This window comes from Chaetodon trifascialis, chromosome 9 (assembly GCF_039877785.1).
Source record: "Chaetodon trifascialis isolate fChaTrf1 chromosome 9, fChaTrf1.hap1, whole genome shotgun sequence".
NCBI classification, from domain to species: Eukaryota; Metazoa; Chordata; class Actinopteri; order Chaetodontiformes; family Chaetodontidae; genus Chaetodon; species Chaetodon trifascialis.
In genome coordinates, this window is record NC_092064.1 from 28,693,248 (window position 1) to 28,715,445 (window position 22,198).

General features: G+C 44.6%; 1 protein-coding gene across 3 annotated transcripts in view; it reads left to right on the forward strand.

Moving 5' to 3' along the window:
• Positions 1–22,198, forward strand: part of LOC139336171 (leucine-rich repeat and fibronectin type III domain-containing protein 1-like protein) — a 224,813-nt gene that overhangs the window by 51,375 nt on the left and 151,240 nt on the right. The window lies entirely within an intron of this gene.

Here is a 22,198-nt window from a genome sequence, read left to right on the forward strand (position 1 = left end):
CCTGCTGAGCACTGACAGTCCAGTATCTGTCTGAATAAAGGACGTCCATACCCTATCAGATCAGCGTAGACATTATCTGGTAGTGGGGATGCAGTAATGACGGAGCACGCTCCATCTGATCACAATGGATCCACCACGTTGTGTTATCAGTAGGTGAAACTGCGGCCGCCCCTCCACTCGTCGTAGATAAGGAGCAGGCGGGACTTCCTGTGTGAGCAGCTGATGCAGGTTAAACTGAGCTTTAACAGAGATGTTGGTGAGTGGAGCAGTAATCAACAGTTAGAGGGGCGGACACGCGTTAGGCTGTTCAGCCAGTTACAGCTGTGTTTGAGGCATCAGTTGGACTGAGTCCAACTTCCAGTTTTCAGAGACGTTCATGTAACGTGGCTCAGTTCAGCTGTGACTGGGTCCTTCCCACTGTTAACCCTCCAATCAATCAACACGGCTTTGATTGAGACTGCGTTCATCCTTTCTCTGAAGGTGCGGCTCAAACACAAGTCACGCTCCATTTTATCACCTCAGGTACGTCGTTAAAAAGCAGCGAGCGGCTAAACTGCATATGATGAGTGTAATTGTGTGCCATTTGATCCAGCCACTGCTTTCATTAAGATTATTTTAAAGCGTTTGACTTTTACCCCTGGAATAAAGACAAATGTCACAGATTAACTCCATGAAACTTAGTAAAAACCGGCTCAGGTTCGTCAGACTTCAGAGCTCAGCTGACCAGTCAGTGTTTAACAGCCGGCTACATTTTTGATATTCGACTATTTTCCTCAGTTTTTTCCCCTTTTTAGTCACTAACTGCAGCATTAATTAGCAAGATAAACACATGTGGTGTCTGTTTTGGGACAGAGGCTCTGTGTGTGGACAGTTGGATGCTTGTTCAAGGATGTGACTCTTATGTATGTGTGTGTGTCTTTGGAGGTTTCAATAAATTATACATCATTCAGTTTTACTTTTTCAGTCACGTCGCTGTCATGACTGTGAAGAATGTGATTATTATTAATGAGCTGCAGTGTTTTCAGATGAACTCAAAGGACTGAATTTGGCCTGTTTAGATTAGAAGCAGATATTAGCTGCAGCCACATCACCAGCTCCATCTGACTTCATCATCATCATCAACCTTTTATTCCGTATTAAAAGACCCTCTGTATTCATGACATGAATAAATAAGGTCAAGTTTATTGGTCCCCAGCAGGGAAGAAGAGCACAGAAGTGAAAGCTGTGATGTGCTTTCCACTGGAGGACTGTTGATACTGTGTTTTTCAGAGTGAAACAGTGATGGAGTGATATATTTTAGTCCTCGCTGACGCCCATAACTAATGCACACAGATTGCTGCAGTGAGATGATTTTGGATTTCTCCACGCTGTAGCTTTACAGTCTCTGCTGCCTGACAATACGTCACCTTGGTTCATGCAGAAATTCTCCCAGATCACTTTCGATGTACAGTTTACGCTCAGCACTTACACTCACATGATGCTTAGGAAAGGAAACCTTACTCCACCGAGCACAGCAGCTGATCATTCACCTGTCAACTCTTCTATCATCACGATGCCCCGATTGATGGCTGCTGATTGATCCCCGTGTTCAAAACGTTCCCTTGTGTTCTTGGACAACCCTTAACCTGCACCAACTATAACAGCACACTGTAAAATACAACTGCTTTGACTTTAAATGAAAAGGCTGCAGGCAGTGATAGATCATCTCTTTATCGCCACACCTCAAGCTCTAATAAACTGTAAGACAGCTCGAGTGTCCTCACGTAGTGCCTCCGGTTCTTTGCACTCGACTGTGTGTAGTCTCTAAGTGCGCTCCGCTGTGTGTTTAAGCATGTGCTGCGTGTGTGTAGGTGTGAGTTCATGTATATTTATATGTGCTTAACACTCATAACTGTTTAATGTATGCTAATGCATCCATATGCACACAAGCGTTTACCTGCTATGTGTGTGCGTGTGTGCGTGCGTGTGTGGTGTGTGTGCGTGTGTGCGTGTCCTGCTCTGAGCAGAGTGGCCTCTCTGTGTAGAAAATGCACAGGTATAATTATGCACAAGGTGCAGCCACAGCGTACAAGAGCTCTGCTCTCTCTGTGACATTACCAACAACTTTAAAGTGTGTGAGGCTTCGCAGTCGACCGCAGAGCTGTAGCTTTCACACCAGCCATTTCACAGCACTGTTTGCTGCCTATATCTAAGAAGTGTAAACTGTGTATCATGAGGAAATGAATGTGAGGCAGGAAAACTGGTGGAGGGTGTTCTGTTTCTGCAGCAGCATCTGAACCAGTTAAAGGTGCAGAAACCAGTGAAATGCTCGATTTCAAGACTGCATTTCCTGTTTTGGTGACTCAAACGTCTGATTTCACCTTCACTCAATTGGCAGTTTGAGTAATTGGCCAATCGAAACAAGGATGTTTTGCTGTGTCTGGTTATCGTTATTCCATGTGGTGTGCCATTTGTGTCATAAAGCACCAGATGACAAACTGCAGCATCGCTGTCACGCACAGTTCAGTTAACAGTCGCGCCGGTCAATACTGGAAAACAGCAAACAATAACTGAAAACAAGCTAAAATGTGCAGGAAGACCCATTTAGTTCAGGACGTTTTTATTAAAGATGCAGCAGCGAAGAGAGACAAACAATTAATTCACTGTTAGGCTGCTTAGCGGGACCTCAGGGAGGGAGTTAAACCGAAAACAGATGGATTATAGGATGCTTCATTGCACCAATATGTAAGGACCACATTTGGCTCTGCTGGTGCCTCAGAGAAGTTGATTTATTCATACAGTCGTTTCCTGACAGTGAGGTCTGAAGTCCTTTACACAGAGTGAAGAAACCTGTCGGCTCTCTTCAGAGGTACCAGAGCTTCTCCCTCAGCATGAGAAAATAACCATGTGAGCCACGGGGCTGTGGACACGAGTGGAAAATAAATGTGATTAATAATACCGAAGAGTGAAAACACAGATGGCATCAGACTGCTGAAGAAGTGTCACTATGCTGCATGTTCATCAGCGATTTCCAGCATTAAGATAAGAATAGAAAATATCCAGCAGGTTATTTTTGAGGTGTTTTTTACTAGAAATCTGCATTCTGGACTGAAGTACTGCAGCTTGTGTGAGCTCAGATGGGAGTTCAGCAGAGTAAACAGCTCAGAGGAAACATCAAAGTCCAGCAGAGGTGATTGATAATTGATCTTTAAATCTCTACTGAGGTAACGCCTCCTATCACATGTTAGCTGTTGTTCACACCACCTCATACACTACTTCTCGTTTAATTAACAAGTCTCGTAAGTCTGTCAGTCATCGTCTCTCGTCGCCTTTTCTCCCATTTTAAAGCTGAACTACAGGAAGTGACACATCACGCTCTGTGATAATGTTTTGATGACGCGCAGCTAAAATGTAAGTTGGTGGTTTTAAATCGCCTTGTTCCAAATACATGAAGTATTCGTTATCCAAATGAAACAAGTGTTTGTTCCTCTTCTTTAGGTGATAACAGATTAGTTTCCCCTGAAGGTGCAGCTCGTCAGCAGACCAGTTTTCCTGACGAAGAGCTTTTCCCCCAAAAAACTTAAAAGAAAACTTCAAACCTTCAACAGTCTCGAGTATTTGATTGAGTTCCAGTAAGACGGTCCCAGTGCTGTTCTCTTGAATGGGTTCCAGTGGATTTATTTTAAGTCCTTAAAGTTTGTTGTGCACTCTTTGAAGTTTGTTCAAACTAACACAATCCCTGTGTGCCGCTCGCCACACAAACCTGTCCTCAGCCACACAAGCTCGCAGCAGATGGTGCGTGCTCATCCAGAGGGGAAGGGACGTTTTTCTGAAGCCTTTATTAAGTCTTATGTTTGAAAAACCAAACCTGTCAGTGAGGCACGGGGTCCAGTGCTCACACACTGTGGACCAACAACAACTGGGACTGGATGGAACAGAGTTTTTCACAGATTGTGTGGAAGTAAAACTCATAACACCAGCAAAAAAGCAAAAACCCCAGGGACGCCTGATGTCAAAATGTGATGTTCATTCACATTATGAACATTGAACATTAGTAACCCCTCCACTGTTCACCTCTGTCCTCGGTTAAAGGAACAGTTAGATGAGAAGAGTGATAGCGTCATCGTGTCTGCTCAGTAAATGCGCAGCTACAGCCTGCAGCGGCTTAGCTTAGCATAAAGACTGGAAACGTGCCAGCCAGGCTAACGCTAACAAAATCTGAAAGATGAAAACAACAAGTTGTTTTGAACGTACAGGACTGCTTTATGTTTTTCTGTGCATGACACAGTTATCAATGGGTTTTTGTGGCTAACATGTTAGCAAACAGCTGCCTAAACATCCAGCAGAGATGGAGCAATGCTGATACTCATTTGGTTTGGATTTGTGTCCTTATAATGAGTCTTTCTCCAATATTCACTCTCCTTTAGCTCTGTTTTGGTCTCCGTCGACTACTGAGAAAAGTATGCGGCTCTTTAGCAGCTAGATGTCTCCGCTGTCTTCACCAGCTAGTCTCTAACTGCTTTCTGCAGCTGCTCGAAGCGCTCAGCCAGACAGGAAATGTGCGACAAAACTAAAACCATAAGCTACAGGCTAAACAGCTCCAGCAATCTGCAGAGCTGGTGCTGATTCCCTGGGTTTGTTACTGCGAGCGACTTTTCACATTAAGTGCTCCCGCTGACAAACTGCTGTCGTAACGTCTCTGCTGAACAGGGAGGACTTTGTCTTCTGGCTTCCCATCGTTCAGTTTGACCACAGCTCTTTCTGCAGATTGACTTTAGACAAGCTGGACTTCCTGGTGAGACGATTAGTCCATGCTTCGACTGTGCCATTATTCCATCTAAAGGTCTTATTCTCTGTCTTTGGCCACCTCCGTCCAGCCTCTTCAGCTGGACTTTGACACCAGATTTCCTGAATTGTCAACACACAGACATGCAGTCTCCCGCTCTGTCTCACCTCCTCTGGTTCATCTCTCTGTCCTTTGTAGCTGTAACATCCCTCTCCTGGGAGACTCCGGTTTGTTCATGTCATCCTCTCAGTGTTTACAAGGGAAAAATGATGTAAATGTCATCAGTGCGCATATTCAAGGCCATTTTCAGACCAGCAACTGAAAAAAGCCCAGTTGAGAGGAAGAAATATGAGTCAGGAAACAGCTGATTTTACTCAAACCTGCAGCAGTAATTTGCTTTTCCTTCTGGAGGATTGTGTTTGCATTGTATGCAAACCAAATGTTTGCAAATATTTCAGTAAATGTTCAGGTGCAGCTGAAATTGACTCTGCTGTGTCGTCTTTGTCATATTAGTCCTTTAAAAGAGCAGCTTAACATCCTGACAGGTTTCAGTCATGTTAATGAACAGATAGCACATCTGTAACCTCTGCTGGACATCAGTGGTGTCCTGCAGTGTCTCCTTTGTTGGCTGATATGTAAAGAGAGCTCCTCCAGTCTTCTCCAGTTTCCCATCTTCACTGATGGCCAACTTGGTGTTTCAAAGCTGGACTGGTATGAACTGGTATCCCAGCAAGGCTTCAGTATGTGCAGCACGGGGAGAATGACAGAATAGTGGAAGTAAATGAGTGGAGGGGAGGACGGACGAGATCTGTCCCAAATGTCAACACGGTGAAGTACCAGCTTACTGTTGTGTGCTGCTGTACGTGTTCATCTGCAGTTTGAAGGGAATCGTCATGTCAGCTTGCTGTTGCTTCCTGTCCTGTGTTGTGATTACAGTAAAACAGTCAGTGAATGTTGGTGCTGATGGCAGCTTTTAGTGCCTTTAAGTCATGTTTAGCATTTTTACAAGAGAAGTCTATTTAAAGGAACCACTGAACAACCTTCATCCTGATGTAGGAGGTGGATTTGTGTTTGTGGGTGGGTGTGTGTGTGTGCGCGCGCTCTGTAGCATACACTTTTTAATTGCCCTGCTGCTGATGAAGACCTTTGAATTGAACGTTGAACTGAATCTAAATGCAGAAAACACAGCATCATAGAGCATTTTTGAACAAAGCATCTGTGGTTTGAAAGCAGACCCATTGTGTACGTGTCTTCCCAGGCAGCGTTACATAATTCGTACATCTGGTGTAATGGAAGCGCGGTGTGTGCGCGCGTGTGTGTGTCTGTGTGTGTGCGTGCTTCATGCGGTTGCATGCTATGCGTTTCAGTGACACAGCACATAGTCTGAAGCAATAATTACTCGTCAATGTGAAGCAGAAGTGGCTCGAGCTGGCAGTGACTCACACACTAATTAAACCTGATTTAAACCTTTTCTTTAATTCCATTAAGGTGATGGCAAGATTACAGTTTGTCTTCTCATGTGTGTCTCTCATGCTTCTGATCCTCTGGATTATTCTCCTGTAGACATGAAACACACCATTACCACCAATGTCTTATCATCCAGTGTAATTAGCTTCCTACTGCTGAGAAGTCTGCACTGAAAGGCTTCAGTGGAATCAGGGAATGAAAACAGAATTCAGTCATTTGCAATCAGACTGTGTTTACTCACAAGATTTCTGAAGAGTTCATGTGTTCATCTCCTTCATCAATCATGTGTTCACAAAGTGGTGAACTCTCGCCATCCTCTATGAGCGACTGAGCCTTTCCAGGACGCCACTTTCATACCCAGTCATGATCCACACCTAAGTGTCTGATAGACCCGCTGATCACTGGAGGGCAGTGTGCAAGAGCACAGGTGTGTGAAGGTGCAGTACCAGCAGGGGGCGATCAGAACGGCAGCAGAGGACAAAGGCGCTCAGGAGACGAGCGTTCGATCCCCGCGTGAAAGCAGTGTGGATTGTTTAAGGAAGTCTTGTCACATTTAAAAGCCAAGGACTGCAGGTTTTAAAAAATGGAGAGAAATATTTAAAATCCCAACTTTTTTGGCTCGTGATCGTCAGAATAAAGCAGCATGTGCCCTCGACACAGGTTACTAAATACGATAATCCCTGATTAATCCCACAGCGGGGACGTTTACGGTGTTACAGCAGGAAGTCAGAAGCATCTGCACAGAAACAAGGAGTGACGATGAAGTAAACTGTAATAAGACAGACAATGGTTAAATTAAACATTACTGCACATAGCAAATGCTGATGTTTAGTTTAGAATACACTGGTGTATTTTGGGTGTGTGTGGTCTGACGACAGCAGGAAGGACCGCTGGCTTAGTGTTCAGCGTTCTACAAGAATAAAAGCTCTAATTTAAACAGGAAGCCGTTCATTATTTCACAATATGTTTACCAAAACCAGACATGCTGTTAGTCGTCCTCTAATGGCAGGACTCACAGGACATCGAGTTCAGGGAAGCAAAAACACTGCTTAAACATGTCTTCTAATGGATGTCCCTGCTGCCTCAGAGAAACTGCACACACAACCAATAATTGAACTCTGTATATAATTAGATTAAATGTGCTCACTCTAGTTCAAAGTTATTTCTGCAATTCATAAAAAATCACATTAAAGTGGCAGTTACACTAAATCTGTTAGCGATTATAGTAATTGTAGCCATCAGTCTGTGTTATTAGAGGTGAGCTTTTTGCCTTCAGTGAGCACCCATTATCCATTTCATCTCCCCGTGTGCCCACCCATTGCTTTCACATACACACACACACACACACACGCACACACACACTGTGATGGCGCCTCCTGTAGCTGCTCTGCGTTCTGTAGCTGCATCCTCACTTGTTAGCGGAACATCAGGTATGTGGAGGATCCCTGCTCCATCCTTAATTGCGTTCCTCTGGGCTCGACTCGCCTCCCCTGGAGAGTCAACAATCTTCTTTGTGCCTTTGATCTTAACGAGCCTTATTAATTACCATGGCAACCGCAGGGGCTTCTGGGATGGCGGTGCCGTCGGGAAGTTTATTATTGGACAGAAATAAAGCGCCCGGCCTGGCACACGCTGCTGCTGCAGGGAGGTTTTGGATTAGGAGGGATTGTGAATCACAATGGCTGCCGTGCTGTTTCAGAATATTATCTCTGGGCTGAGTGTAATGAGTCCAGTTGTCTTTTTCTCCTGCAAAAACAGCGATTTTACTTTGGTGCTAATGATTTATTGACTCTGAATAAATGCTTATTGAGTCATGCTGCTGAGGGAGTTTTTTTGGACAGTTGGACGGCTGAAACAAAGCAATCTGAAGACGTCATCTCGGCCTCCCGTGGTACAAAATGTGTCCTTATCTAAGCGATCGGCTGAATGAGCTGAAACAACGGGCGGCAAAATAAATAATAAACATAGCTGTTAGTTGCAGCTCTAAAATGGAGGAAGGGGACAAACAGCCGTCAGTCGCCGCTCGTTCAGGCGGGGCAACACCAAGCAGCCAGTGTCAGGTTAGGAGACGACATCATTAATCAATCAAACCATTCGTTGATTAACAGAAAGGTCATCAGCGGCTCGTTGATTTCAATTGCATATTCCTAATGTCTAACCAGTCCCTGATTTCAGCTGATTTCAGGATTTGCTGCTTTTGTCTTTTCTTTCTTTAAGCTGAAAATGTTTGGGATTCAGACTTTTGGTTGGATCAATCACGTTAATCACAGCTCTGAAACCCTTTGATTGGCATCATTCATAAGTCACATTGACTTTTTATGCAGTCTGTGTTTTTATTTATTGGTTAGTTCATCGTTAGACATTGAAGGATTATTGTCAGAAACACAGTCACTCCCGTTGAGTTCACTTTTCTAAGTCTTGTGTTTAATTGCATGTTGAAGTCAGTTGATTTTATTTTATATTTTATTACTTTTTGAACTTTGACTGCTGCCTTTTTCACTGAAATTAACTAATTTAAGGATTAAATCTTGTTTTGTCTTTTGTAATTGACAATGATCATATTGTTTTTAGTGACTTTGAGTCTCAGAGGTCATCATGTCAGCGGTCTGTGCACTCATCTGAGGCCTGGCCAAGCGCGTCGTGGCATTTTGAGGAGGAATAGTCTGATGAGGTGGAGGTGGAGGTTGGAGCTGGGTGGTAATTGTGGTCTCTGCCTGCTGATGGTTGTCCTCATCATTTCTATCTCTCAGCCCATTTACACAGCCGTGTGTCACATTTAGCTCTGATAGGCTGTAATATTCTGTGACACACACACACACACACACACACACACACACACACACACACACACACACACACACACACACACACACACACACACACACTAGAGCTGGTATTAAAGTAACACAGTGATTTCCTCTGAGCCGTCAGTCTGACACGCCTCAGTATGTCAGCACACACAGCATCAGCTACATGTGAAACGGCTTCATTGTGTGTGTGTGGGGGGGGGGGGGGGGGGTGCTGAGGGCACAGATCTCTGCATCCGTCACAACTGTGACAGTGAATGAAGGTAGAAGTTTCAGTACCACAGCAGAAGAAACACACTTGTACTCTTAGATCCTCTTTAAAGAGTTCATGTTGTTGTGAAATGTTTGATGGAACTGAAAACTACATTCAGTAACTTTTACTCGTGCTTGCAGTTAGATGTAAACAAAACGAAGAAGAAAATAAATAAAAAAAAAATAAAATTTTTGGTTGCTTTCATCCTGACTGATGGGGTCAAAAGCAACAATGCACAGCTTCCATTCAAAGCCCAATTACACACAAATCAGAGGCTGTTATTGATCGCACACACCTGGGAGTTGTTGAACACAATGAGAATTAATTTCTGTCTGTAATATTTTAAGTTATCTGAAAATCTCTGCTGTCTTCACCAGCTCTGCCCTGCTGTGCGTAGAACCAGGCAGAACAATCTCTTTTCATTTCAAAGGAAAACCAGTCATACTGCTGTTTAATCGGGTAAAGATGAAAATGTGAAGATCTGCCCTCTGCGAGGCTGCAAATCATCCTGCTTTGATTATCTGTGGGCTTTGGACAGTCAGTCAGATGAAGGATGTTTTTCAGGCGTTATGCCATTAACCTGAGAGTTGACCAAACTCAAACTGAGGACGTTGAGGCGTTTCATGATGTCACCTTGTCAACTTGTGATGACACCTTTCACTTTGTCTTTCTCCTGACTTTTCACAGACTAAACGATTAACCCCAAAAGAAATCAGCAGATTGTTGCAGCCCTGCACACATTGCATACCTGCTGTGTTTGGCTCTGTTTGTATGTATGTGTCTCTGCAGCCTGAACGCAGGTATTCAGCTGTTTCTATGTCTGTGTTACTCTGATATAAACAGTTATGGGGTCTGGTGCTGTCACAGCCCCCTAAAAGTCCCTCTCACATCGTACATTTCCTCCCACCAGGCTGACGTCATCACGTCTCTCTCTTCACGTTACAGTAGGAAGGAATTAGAGATCATTAAGCAGAGACTCAGATGTTCAGGGATTAAGAGGTGCGGTGCATCAGAGCAGAGCAGCAGCAAATTGTTGTCATTAAGACGAGGATGGAGAGCAGGAGGCGAGCCGTGAAGATCTGGCCTGTAATATTCCAGAGTTTCCTCCGGTGAGACAAAATCAGCTGAGCCAGAGCTCAAACTCGCCTGTTTCATGGACATAAGCACAAAACACACGAAGGAAAATGAAAGTGTGTGTGAGGGTGTGATGGAAACCAAAGCCAGCACAAAGTAAAGGTAAAACACAGAACATACATTTTAAATGTTCAAAAACTGCACATTAAATAAGTGTGAAGTTATAGTTTAAAAACAGATTTACAGTATGAACAACAGTTTCTAAGAGGCAGCATTATTGATCCATTTCTAAGTCTGTTTTTCCACAATATTTGATAGAAAAGTGACCACTTTTTCAAGAGAAGTGCACTCTGAAAAAAGTTGATCTAATAAACGATTTTCACAGCAGCAACATTTTGTTTGAAAAGTGTTTCCCCGTGAAATATTACAGTCATAATACTAAAGTAAGAAATGCAGCTGAAAGTGTTTTACAACAAAGAAATCACATGCACCAAGTGCTTCACATTAAAAAGACATAAAATGAACATAAAAACAAGCAAAGAAATGAGAGTAAAAGAAGACAAAGAAGAATAAAACCCACTGGATGATGATCGTAAAAATAAGACGATGCATCACGAGAGGGAACGTGAACCCCTGAATAACAGTGATCAGCATGTTAAACATGAATCACATATAACTGACATGTTTCTTACTTCCTGAAAATGATGTGAAATTAGACTTTTAGACATTTAATGACATCTTATTTATTTGCCAGCGTGCTGAGTAATGGAGTTGTTAAATCTCTGTTTGAGTGAAACTTCTGCCCAACAACCAGAAAATGAAAACCTGTAGACGTCTTGGTTTTCCTCAGAGAGCTGCAGATGCAGTGATGGAGCTTCTTCTCTCCCTGCACTGATGCTGATACCAGACCAGTGAGATTTTATTTGAAGTCTATATGGCTACAAGTGTGGGGCATGACATGACGAGTGTGGATCTCTTCTGAACACAGCAGCTATGTGGAACCTCGACATCTACAGTCCTTTAAAAAAGAGTCTGAGCGTCTCATCATCACATTCCAGTCAAACCTTTTGAAGGATGAGCCTCTGGTGGTCTTTCAAACACTGAGAGGGTCTTTTAAGAACACACACTGCACTTCTGAAGGCTCCTCTCTCCACTCGGATCAAAATATATTTATAATATAATATCTGCTGCACAATAATGAATTTTTTTTTACATTTTTGCAAGTCATGACTGAATTTCCTAAAAGTACTTCAGCCTAAAATGCCTTCGTGCTCATTCTGTATGACCCCCCCTCCCAAAATACGACGTCTGAAAATAATGGGCTATAATGAAGAAGAGTACAGGAAATAGCAAATATTCAAGAACCACTCAGAGATCTTTAGTGACCTGCTGTGAGCAGATCAGCTGCAGGCTGCGATGAAAGAAGCTGTGCAGAAATATGGATTGTTGGAACAAGGCCAATGCACGGCTTCAGATAAAAACATGCACATTTCAATTGTACTTCAAGCATCTGGCACAGGCTGAGGAGGAGGAGGAGGAGGAGGAGGAGGATGGGAGTAGAGGACAAGAGAGGAGAAGGGAGGATGGAATTAGAGGAGTTTGAAGGGAAGCAGTAAGGAGTCAGGACAGTGCCAGGGCCGTGACTGCGTCCTGGCCTACAAAAAGAGGAGGGGGGTGAATGCAGCCTTTGAGGAGCAGTAATGGGAGCAGGCAGCCTCTGGACTGCAGACAGAGAGCCACAGCCAAGTATTGACCCAGAGCTGACAGCTAGCTGCCAGACGATGCTAGCTAGCTACCAGCACTGGGTCAGATTTCTACTGGAGCTCCTTCAACAAATCGAGTGAGAGATATTTCTGCTCCAGCCTGGCCTCCTCTGCGTCAGAGCGGCTCAGTCGCTCACAGCAACTCAATTAATCGAGTTCCAACACTCGGGCGGTGTTTGCGTGATACGTGAACACGCAGCGGCCTCACAGAGACCAGCCTGTTTTCTGGATGTCGCCATCACGTGAATCCACATGTGCAGTCTTAAAACATAAAACTTCAATTTGTCTTTCAACAAAGCAACTTTCTTCTTTGACTCATAAATGTTTAAAACTACTTTAAGAGAATACTTCATATTGCCAGCTGCTGGTGTACTGCTACTCAGTCCTGTACTACTGGCTCACAGGCTTAGATAGCTGCGTGATGGCGTCTCGCTTCACTCCAGAGGATTGATTTTGCTCTTGAAGCAGACTGTTGTCATACATTAGCCTTTATTGTGCCAGTAAACAGTATGAATGGACCTCCTTCCTCAGCATCACAGTTTTTGTAGAGCTGTTGTGACTGAGGAGCTGATGCAGTATTTACTCACAAATTTGAGGCCTCTGGCTAAGGCAGGTAAAAACTGCTGAAAGTGTTGTTTGTGATCATGTGGACGCCGGCCAGGTGACTGAAGCACCTGCCCGGCTTGAATTGAAGGTCTGAAACAGTTTTGATTTCATGACTAAAGCCGTGCGTAAACTCATGTCATGGAAAAGTCGAGCATCATCATACTACAAGCAGCATGTGGGCACACCTGGCTGGAAGCCATTCAGAGGTAGAGTGAACGCAGAGGAAGAGGGAAAAGAGATAAAACCTGTTGCTTCGCGTGCCAGCAGACGCTGGAGAGCTGCCTGTAACGTGTGCGGTGATTATTCACAAATCCAACGGCTCAAAGCGTAAAGAAACGCTGCTGCTCTCATTAAACGCACTCTTATTTAATGTACTGCATTCATTCCAGTGTTACCGCTGCGAAGTCACACGACGAAACACACCAAAGAACCGCAGGTAATCATCTGATAGCTCATAAGAAACATGCGTCTGCTCCAAATGAATCTACATATAGACTGTGTAGTGACAGTGCTGCTAATGTGCTGCACATCAGAAGGAAGGCTCTGGAGCATTAACATGTCGGTATGTGGCACTGGCTGAAAACCCACCACTGAGTCTACTCGCTACGCAGTCCACATGTTAGTTCAATAACTGCCTTCACAGATTGATTGATTCATCAGAACTGTTCAAAGTTTCTGCCAATCGATTCATCGGCGGCCTGTTCTGGCAGTCTACACGCTGAGCTGGCAGCTTAGTCATTGATCTCACCAACAGATTTATGCCATTAGAGCAGCTAAATCTCCCAGCGTGCTTTTCTGTAGCCGACCCTGACCTCTGACCTCCCCGTGTCGGGGCGGGCAGGGAAAGACGACCTCCCCACAGGGATCAATAGATTATCACATCCCGAGCCGACAGCTTCACATGTAGATCTGTGTCTCTGGCTGAAAGGGACGAACTGTCAGCTCCACTGTTTGTCCAGCTGCTGTCCATCACTTGTAACACTGTTAATAGGCTTTAAACACTGACTGACACATCTGGCATCGGCCCTCTGACATGTGACAACAGCAGTGACACACACACACACACACACACACACACACACACACACACACACACACACACACACACACACACACACACACACACACACACACACACACACACACACACACCTCAGCACAGTGCAGCTGGCACACACAACACAGCTGTATTAGTCTAATTAATGAACTGGCTGAGCTCCTGTGTGATTGCCGTCTGTTTCTCTGGCTCTGTTCATTACGTCGGTCTGTGTTCGGCCCGGAAACACCGGCGTGTTGCCGCACATCCAGCTTTGAAATGTGAACACAGTCAGTTTTGGTTACAGTTTCAGTTAAGTGGTAACTTTTATGACTTTAACCACATCTGGACAGACTCAGTCTGTTGCTGCACAGCTGGATGAGTGCAATTACTTAAGACATATTGCCTTTTTTAGAGTATAGCCTTTATTTCAGTGACCTTTCAGTCAATATATGTCCAGCATGGAACACGTTAGACAGGAAGTTGTGGTCATATTTTTTGGCCTGTGGAGTTTAAACATGAAATGTGTCACAGTGTTCAGAGGTGAGATACAGCTGCAGTGATGGTGCTTGCCGTCTTCACCAACAACTTGTCCAGGAGCACGTAAAGTGCAGCTGACAGGCCACGTTATGGCGAGTCTGACTCCTAACGAACGAGGCATGCGTCGGGCACCTGAAGTGACCTTGTCATGAGACTACAAACAAAGGAAGGGGAAACCAAGCAGAAACAGCCTGGTTCAAGGTTAAAGGTGGTTTCTCATTAGTCAGAACGTGTGAACCAAAAGATTCTGTGTGTTGGCGGTTTATTAGCGGCGTGCTATGTGACTTTTAAGTCAACAATCGGATTAGACTCTGTCCATTACATGTAATCAGTTACAGCTCGGGCCACACAGTGATTTAAAAAGATGATGATGTTCCAGAAGTGAATGAATTGGACCTGGCTGTGCTGATAAGCAGGGCAGTGCCCGGCTGATGAGCCTCTTGTTTCATATAATGAGTTTTATTGACGAGGGTGGCTCAGTGTGATTAGCGGCGCTAATAGGCAAACAACTGTCCTGTCTCATATTCGTCAGCAACAACCGCCGCAGAGGCTTCAGCTGGAGGCATCGGGGGGACGGAGAAGAGACGGAGTCAGCGTTTGATGGAGCTTTTGTGTCCTCCAGGAACTTCTTCACAGTTTTCTTCGTCTTCTTCTTCTGCTTACATTAGCAGTAATGCTCTTTTCAGAGGACGCTTGAGGAGGCTGAACCTTCCAGGTCTTTAAAGGCTGCTCAGCATCGTTTGTACATTTCCAGTACAGTGTGAGGGTTCTGACAGTAACAGGTTGTGTATTCGTGCTAATCCGTCATGATATGGGGTCGACTTGGAAACTTTGAGCCAATGAGCTGATTGCTGTGACGAGCGCAGATGAATGGCTGAAGCTGACTTCCTCCTTTGCTCCTGTTGTAATCACTACAACCACTAGAGGCCGCCGCCTAACAATAACCCTCAGTATGCATCGTAATAACCTGCACACACAGGTGACCTGCATGGTGGGCCTCTTAGTTATTGGGTGATATTAGCTCAGCACAGATGTGTTGGTATCAGTGTGCTCACGTTTCTTAATTAACCCAGTTCAGGGATATTTGTCAAACTGTCACATATCCGTGTCTGTACATCCTGAATGGCTTGGACTCTACTAACGGTGGTTTTCTCTTTCTATTATTGTGTCAGTCCAGCAATTTGTGTTTCAGCCATGCGTACAGCAACAAATTGGATTCATTAGTGGACCAGATTGGGATTTTAGTGATAGAGAACAGAGGAGGCACAGAGATTATGCTATGACATAATATGATAATGTGTGTTATGTTCTTCTACAAAACCTGTTTTTTTTTTTTTTTTGTGACATGGTGCAGTGAAATATTGCAGTCTGGTGTCCAGTCACCTGTTCCCTCACCTTCCACTCACTGTGTCACAGCCGCTGATGGCCGCTGACATTTAGAGACACAGCAACAGCTTACACAGCAGGTCCCCTCACCGCTATCTCGCTCTCAGCTAATTGGCTGAATAAGTCCTGGTCTCACGGCGACAGCCAATGACGTGTGAAGGGGAGACAACTGCTGACTGGGGCGATGCGTCAGACTGGCAGATGGAGCCAACGCACACAAACAAACACGTATAATGTCCATGCCGTGCTGTACATGAAAGCGTCCTACATCCTGTTCTGTGTACACACACACAGGCAGAAGTAGGTCCGTTAACAGATGTAGACACACACATGTGCAAACAGAGTGTGAAGAGCAGAGCAGTGACCTGCTGCAGCCGATGGTGATGTAACGCAGAGACAACAAGAAGCAGATGCTGATGCTGATGAGGGAAAGTGGAGCTATTTATCTGCCAGAGGTCTGCTGCTGAACGACAGCAACACCTCATTCCCTCTCCTTCGATTGATGTCACAACCTCCATCTGTGGCCACTTTGCTCTGGTCATTTCTTATCCTCCTTCACTCGGAGCTGCAGGCCGACCACTTTTTCTGATGACAGACTGTGTGTGCTGTGACATAGACACTGAAAGATGGATATTTCTGTGTTTGGCATGTTTTTTTCGTGCTAAAGTGTAGATATTTATACAGTTTCAGATAGTGAGTAGGGTCTGTGTTGCTTTAGGCGTCCATCAGATGCTGATCCTGATATCCACATTCAGGGTTTTGGCTGATGCAGAGGTGTTTTTTGTCTGCAGATGGAATATCTGTAGACCTCACTGCGCTGTCCCACACACCCATGAAGCTCATCAGGATAAGTAAAGGAGCGTTAATGTGAAACTCACCTGTGTCTGAATGACATGCGTCACTTAAACGGATACATGAAGCCAAGCAGAAACAAAGTTGGTAGAGCGGAGGTCAGTCCAGTGTCCTCCTCCAGTCGTCCTCTGTGGCCAAAGACAAGCAAACAATCAAATCCAGACAGCAAAGTCGATGAATTCATTGTCTTTAAAGTGAACAAGTGGGCGTGAATCTGCAGACGGCTGTGCTGCAGCACCTGACGAACAGAGCAGATTATTCAGAAACGTGTTTCTTAACTTTCCAAGAAAATCAGTTCACCCTGCGTTGTGTGAGAGCTGTTATAACACTGACGTGTTCTGCACTGTCAGGGCAGAGATTCACCTCAGTACATTCAGTACTTTGATTAGAGGTACTTCACTCCCGCTGATGGTACTCAACTTTGCCTCATAGCTGTATTCATCACTGTCGTGCCCATAATCACAGGGCTGGATGTCCTTCAGCTAATACTGCTGTATTGAAACTATACGCAGACCGCTGTAAAATATTTATATAATATTCTCACCTCAATACCTCAATCTAATGATATTGTACTTCTCAAAGTTTTGATATGTATTATTCATATTTCATTTTGATTTGATGGCAGTTAAGAGCCGGGTAGTTTTCTCTGGGGCAATAAAATGTCAAAATCAATCATACTTAGGAGTAAAACACTATGAATCAATTAGGAGATGAACTGGAGGAGAAAAGGAAGGCTCAGACTGGATTAATGCTGCCGCGAAGATGGAAAAATCTGCACCGAGTTGAAAGTAGAAGCAAAGTGACTCAGATAAAAGCAGGAGCTGATTGAATTTGGACCAGTCACACAGGAGTCGAAAGTCGCTGCTGGGAAAGACGGGAGGAGATAGAAGGTGTGACATAAAGGGAGAAAGCAAAATTGGATGTTATTAGGAAAAAGCTCACAGAACATCTGTCACATCAGCTTCATTATTCAGCATACTGGTTCAGCCTGAAGGCATGAGGCTAGCCTACTGTCAGCTGCTAGCTCGCGAGCTGGGCGCAGTAGATAAATGTCACCTGAAGGACGTGTTTCATCCAGCCCGTCCTCGACAGATAAATGGCCGCGTAGCTCGTCTGTACACGCAAGTTATTACAAGCCATTTCTGTTTATTGTAGGCTGCGAGCTGTAGAGGCTGTGGTGATGATGATGGAGCAAAGAGAAAGGCAGGCGACGAGGTGTGAACGAGTTTTTAGCCAAACTTGGAAGTTTGTAGTTGACAGCAGACTGATGGCTCGTGTCTGTTCTGGTGATTTCTTTACATACATTACTGTACGTGTTTGTGAATGTTGTAATTTCTGCATGAAGTTCAGTTGATCGTCACATCACAGCGTAAGTTTTTACCAGGAGGAGGCTGAAGCTCTCTCACTGAATTACAGTCCATTTACTTTCATGTATTCGCTTTTGATTTTTTGGCTCCAGCAGGTTCTGAACTCACCACCGTGGCAACAACAGCTATTTTTTCTTAAATAAGGCTGATAATTGGTTCTATAGTTTGGGCTTCTCGCTTTGGTTTGCACTTAAACTGAAGTAATGTGATTTAATGAGTCTGGCCGTCGACGTGAGGCCGCTTCCTGTTTTTTTAAATGTCACATTGTTAATGAGCTGTTTGGTAGTTTGACCTTCTTGTTTGGTTTGCGTTCAGCTGTGAAGAAGTAATATGTTTTAATGAGCCTGAGTGTAGCTCAGGGAGTTTCCTGCCCGCAAAAGGTTAAGGACCCATGATCCTATGGAGCTGATAGGCGCCATTAGACTTTTAATGAGTCCCACACTTCTGTGGCATCTCCATTAGCTTCCTGTTGATTCAGCTCCATGTTTACTGACATCACTCCAATGCCACCAAGTCTACAAATGAGTCCTACAGGATCAGGCTTCGTCTGCAACTTGTGGTCAGACGTAGGTCACCGTAAACCTCATCAGGTTGTTGGCAAGTCGGTTAATAACCTGCTGTCTTTTTTATCATCATCATTATTATTAATTTTGTGTAGTTTTTGTCATTAAGTTCTTGTTTCTTCTTCATGGAGGGCGTGATATTTTTAAGGAGATCCTGAGACGTCGCTCTGCACATAGATTAGACTGTTTAGTCTGAATTATGTGTTTAAGTTAATGAACAACATATTCATGTTCAGGGCTGCAGCGATTACTGTTTCCATTGATACGTAACTGCCGCCATCTTCACTGATCAGTCAGTTATTGAAATTGTTGTGGATGAATTTCTGAATTGTCTGAGTCACTGACTGAACGTTTCGTCTCTTCTCGTATGTGAGGAAAGGCTGTTTTTAGATCTTGTTTCTTGAAGGCGAGTTTTGTTTAAATCAGGCTTTTGTTCAGGATATCCTGAGCTTCCTCCCCTCTCTCCATGCTTCCTCAGCTCTGCTATCTGATCTGATAATCTGTGTCCTCCTTCACATGAACCACGTCCATGTTCATCACGTTACAGAATGTGTGATTGAACCAACAGATGCATCAGACTCGTGCTTCAGCGCATGCAGAACATGTTTTTCTCTAACATTCATGTATTTGTTGCAGTATCTGCTCACACACATGACGTTTGCTAACTGCCAACAATTGATTGTTCGCAGTCACGTGACGCTAAACTCAGATGGAGGGCAGGAAGTGAAAACTGCAGTGGACGAGACGAAGCAAAGTTCTTACTGTGATAAAGATTATGAGATTAAGATTAAGAGATAAAATTATGAGAGAAAGGTCCAAACTGAAAGTCAGATCATATGTCTGATGTGACTCTGACGTGATGAAGACGAGCGATTCTTCAGCTGAACTGAAAGATTTGCTGCTGCTGAGGCAGCAGATAAAACCTCTGGCTGCTCGTTCAGACGTCGTTCTGCTCGAGAAAACAAATGAAAGCAGACAAAAGTCTGGAGGAAAAAACTTTCCTGTTAGCGTTTGGTCCACGACCTCGATACCAAAGTGCTCTGGATGACTGACGTAGCTTTTATTGTCTGTGGATTAAGCGAGCAGCAAACGCTCAGCGCCGCGGTGCTCAGTGATGATGTTTATGCTATGGTTGTTAGCTCGGTTAGCCAATCACAGCGGTCCAAAGAAACGCCACTAAAGACGACGATCAGACAGGGTATGTTATTTATGTTCATCTGTCTTATGAGAAACCGTTAACGTTGATTGAACAATAGTTCGTCGTGTTTCTTGTGGCTGTTACTTTAAATCTGTCACCACAGATTTAAAACAATAGCTGATCAAACCATTTCCACCATTATCCAACTGGGCTCCTCCCAACTGCACACAGTTAAAAAGACATTTTTTTTTCAGTGTTTTTCGGTCAATTTCTTGCACTTTTCATCCTTAAGAATAGCTTTTGGTGCTCGATAAAAGCTCCTCGTGGTTTCTCTGTTTGATGGATCTGATTAAAGGACGCAAGTCTTCAGCATCTTGACTGCATGTTTTCGTGCTTCCTGTGCAGAAAATCACTTCCTGCCCTCCATCTGCAGTTCGCACCACAACAAAAGAGCGACGTGACGTCACCTGCAAACAACCTAAATGATATAAACTGATGAGCAAATACAGAGCACAGCTTAGGTATCAAAGCATCGTTTCCCAGCTTTTCTTCCTCATTTTTGAAGCATTTCCTCTGCGTCATAATAAGGCTCCTGATTCAGGTGAAGGTTTGAATTTTTGATGCAGTTTTGCCTTTTTTAAACTCTTCAGTTTCTCCTCAAACGGTCAGAAATAAGACAGGAGTGGTGCAAAGAAAGGGTCTCTGTGTCTCCTGAATTATTCAGACGTGTGTTGATGTAAGAGACAAGTGTGATCGCACACGCCTCTTCTTCTCCTTCTTCTTCTCCTTCTCCTTCTTCTTCTTCTTCTTCTTCTTCTTCTTCTTCTTCTTCTCCTCTCTTTGTATGCGCCTGCCTCTGTGCTGCCTGCGTTCGTCTGTGTGAACGAGTCTCTGGTCACGATCTGTGTGTAGAGAGTGTGTGAGTGTGTGAGTGTATTACTCAGCTAAAAATAAGCCCTTTGTCTCCGGGAAGAGCGGCAGAGAGGTGCAGCGAGAGGACAACCTTTTCCAGAGTGATCCAACTTTAATAACTGTACACTGACAACAGGCGCCGGCCGCAGAGGCACACAGGAAGCTGTTCACCTGCACGCAGGTCAGGTGGGCGGGGCCTGGAACTCCACTGCGACCTCAAACTGCAGCCAGAGGAATGTCAGTCAGGTGCTCCAGAGGATGCTCTTATTCCAAAGAAAACACATCATCTGAAAAGAATAAAAATAATGGCAGAATATTTAAAAGGAGGCGTGAAATGACTGACAGCTCAACAGTACGCTGTTCAGACGTGCCTTTAAAGGACATGAAGCCGCTGATTCACCGTTAACTTTCTCCTAATCTTTACAAAAGCATCTACCATTTTGTCTCTGCTGGTAAAAACCTCAGAAATTCAGCATTTATTCTCTGATAACTCGTTTGCTGGGCTGTAATGCTACCAGGGGACATCCGGTGATTTGTTATAATTGCGGAAACTGCCAGTGATTTCAGCGAATCTGCAGCGTCTGTAATTTGTAAAGAAAACGTGTAAATTGCTCTGCGCGCTCTGCTCGAGACAGACCCCCCGATAATACTAATCCTGTACGAATCAAACGCTGCAATTTCAGTTGTGATTTATCGTTCCGGTGCAATTTCTCTCTCCCTTCCATTGTTGTTGTCTTCCTCCTGTCATTTAAAGATGAAGACGATGAGATGTAAGAGTCTCAAATGAGTCTTCAGCTGCAGCTTCAGATGCAGTTTAAGTTTGATGAAACACTAACGCTCGGCATCACGCGTACGTGTGGAATCGTCATCAGCGGGCTAAAGGTCGCCGCTGTGTTAACCGATAGTGACTTAACAGAAATTTATTGATATGGAAACAGCGCCGCTCTGCAGAGCAGCGCCTCGTCCATGTGATGTTTCTGGTGAACACATCAGCTGCTGCTGTTTGAACCTGTGACCTGTGATGAACCGTCTGTCTGATATGAACGCCTCGGTTATGGATATGTGCCGCACCGTCGCAGTTTTCTTCCCCTGGTTTACATCACGCTGATGTTTTGACATCATCTTCTCCTCGTTTTTCTTCCCGTCTCCGAGTGGAGACGTCCCCCCCTATTCCCCCGCTGTCATAAACATATGAAGTGAGCAATCCGCCGATCGAAGCGCAGGTGAAATGGCGTTCGCTCTTTGGCATTCCAGGACGTTTTGAAGAGCCACCTGTCAGCTTCCCCGTCCGTCTGCCCGCTCACCTTCACGTCTGCGGAGGCGTGTCGCTCAGGCCGGATCGATGGCTCTGTACAACAGGACAAAGATGAGTGGAAAATATTCACAGCCTCGATCGATCAGCGGCGCTCAACAAACAGTCGCTGGCCCATGGCATGCTGGGCTTTTTTTCATTACACTGGGCCTGAGACAAAGCAGGCAGAGAGGATGGAGGGAGGAGGGATAGAGGGGTAATGTGGCATGGAAAATAGTCTGTTATGAAGCAATATTAGCTACCGAGCCTGGAGCTGCACACACACACACACACACACACACACACACACACACACACACACACACACACACACACACACTCTATTTGTCTCTCGTGCACACACTCCAACAGAGGCGC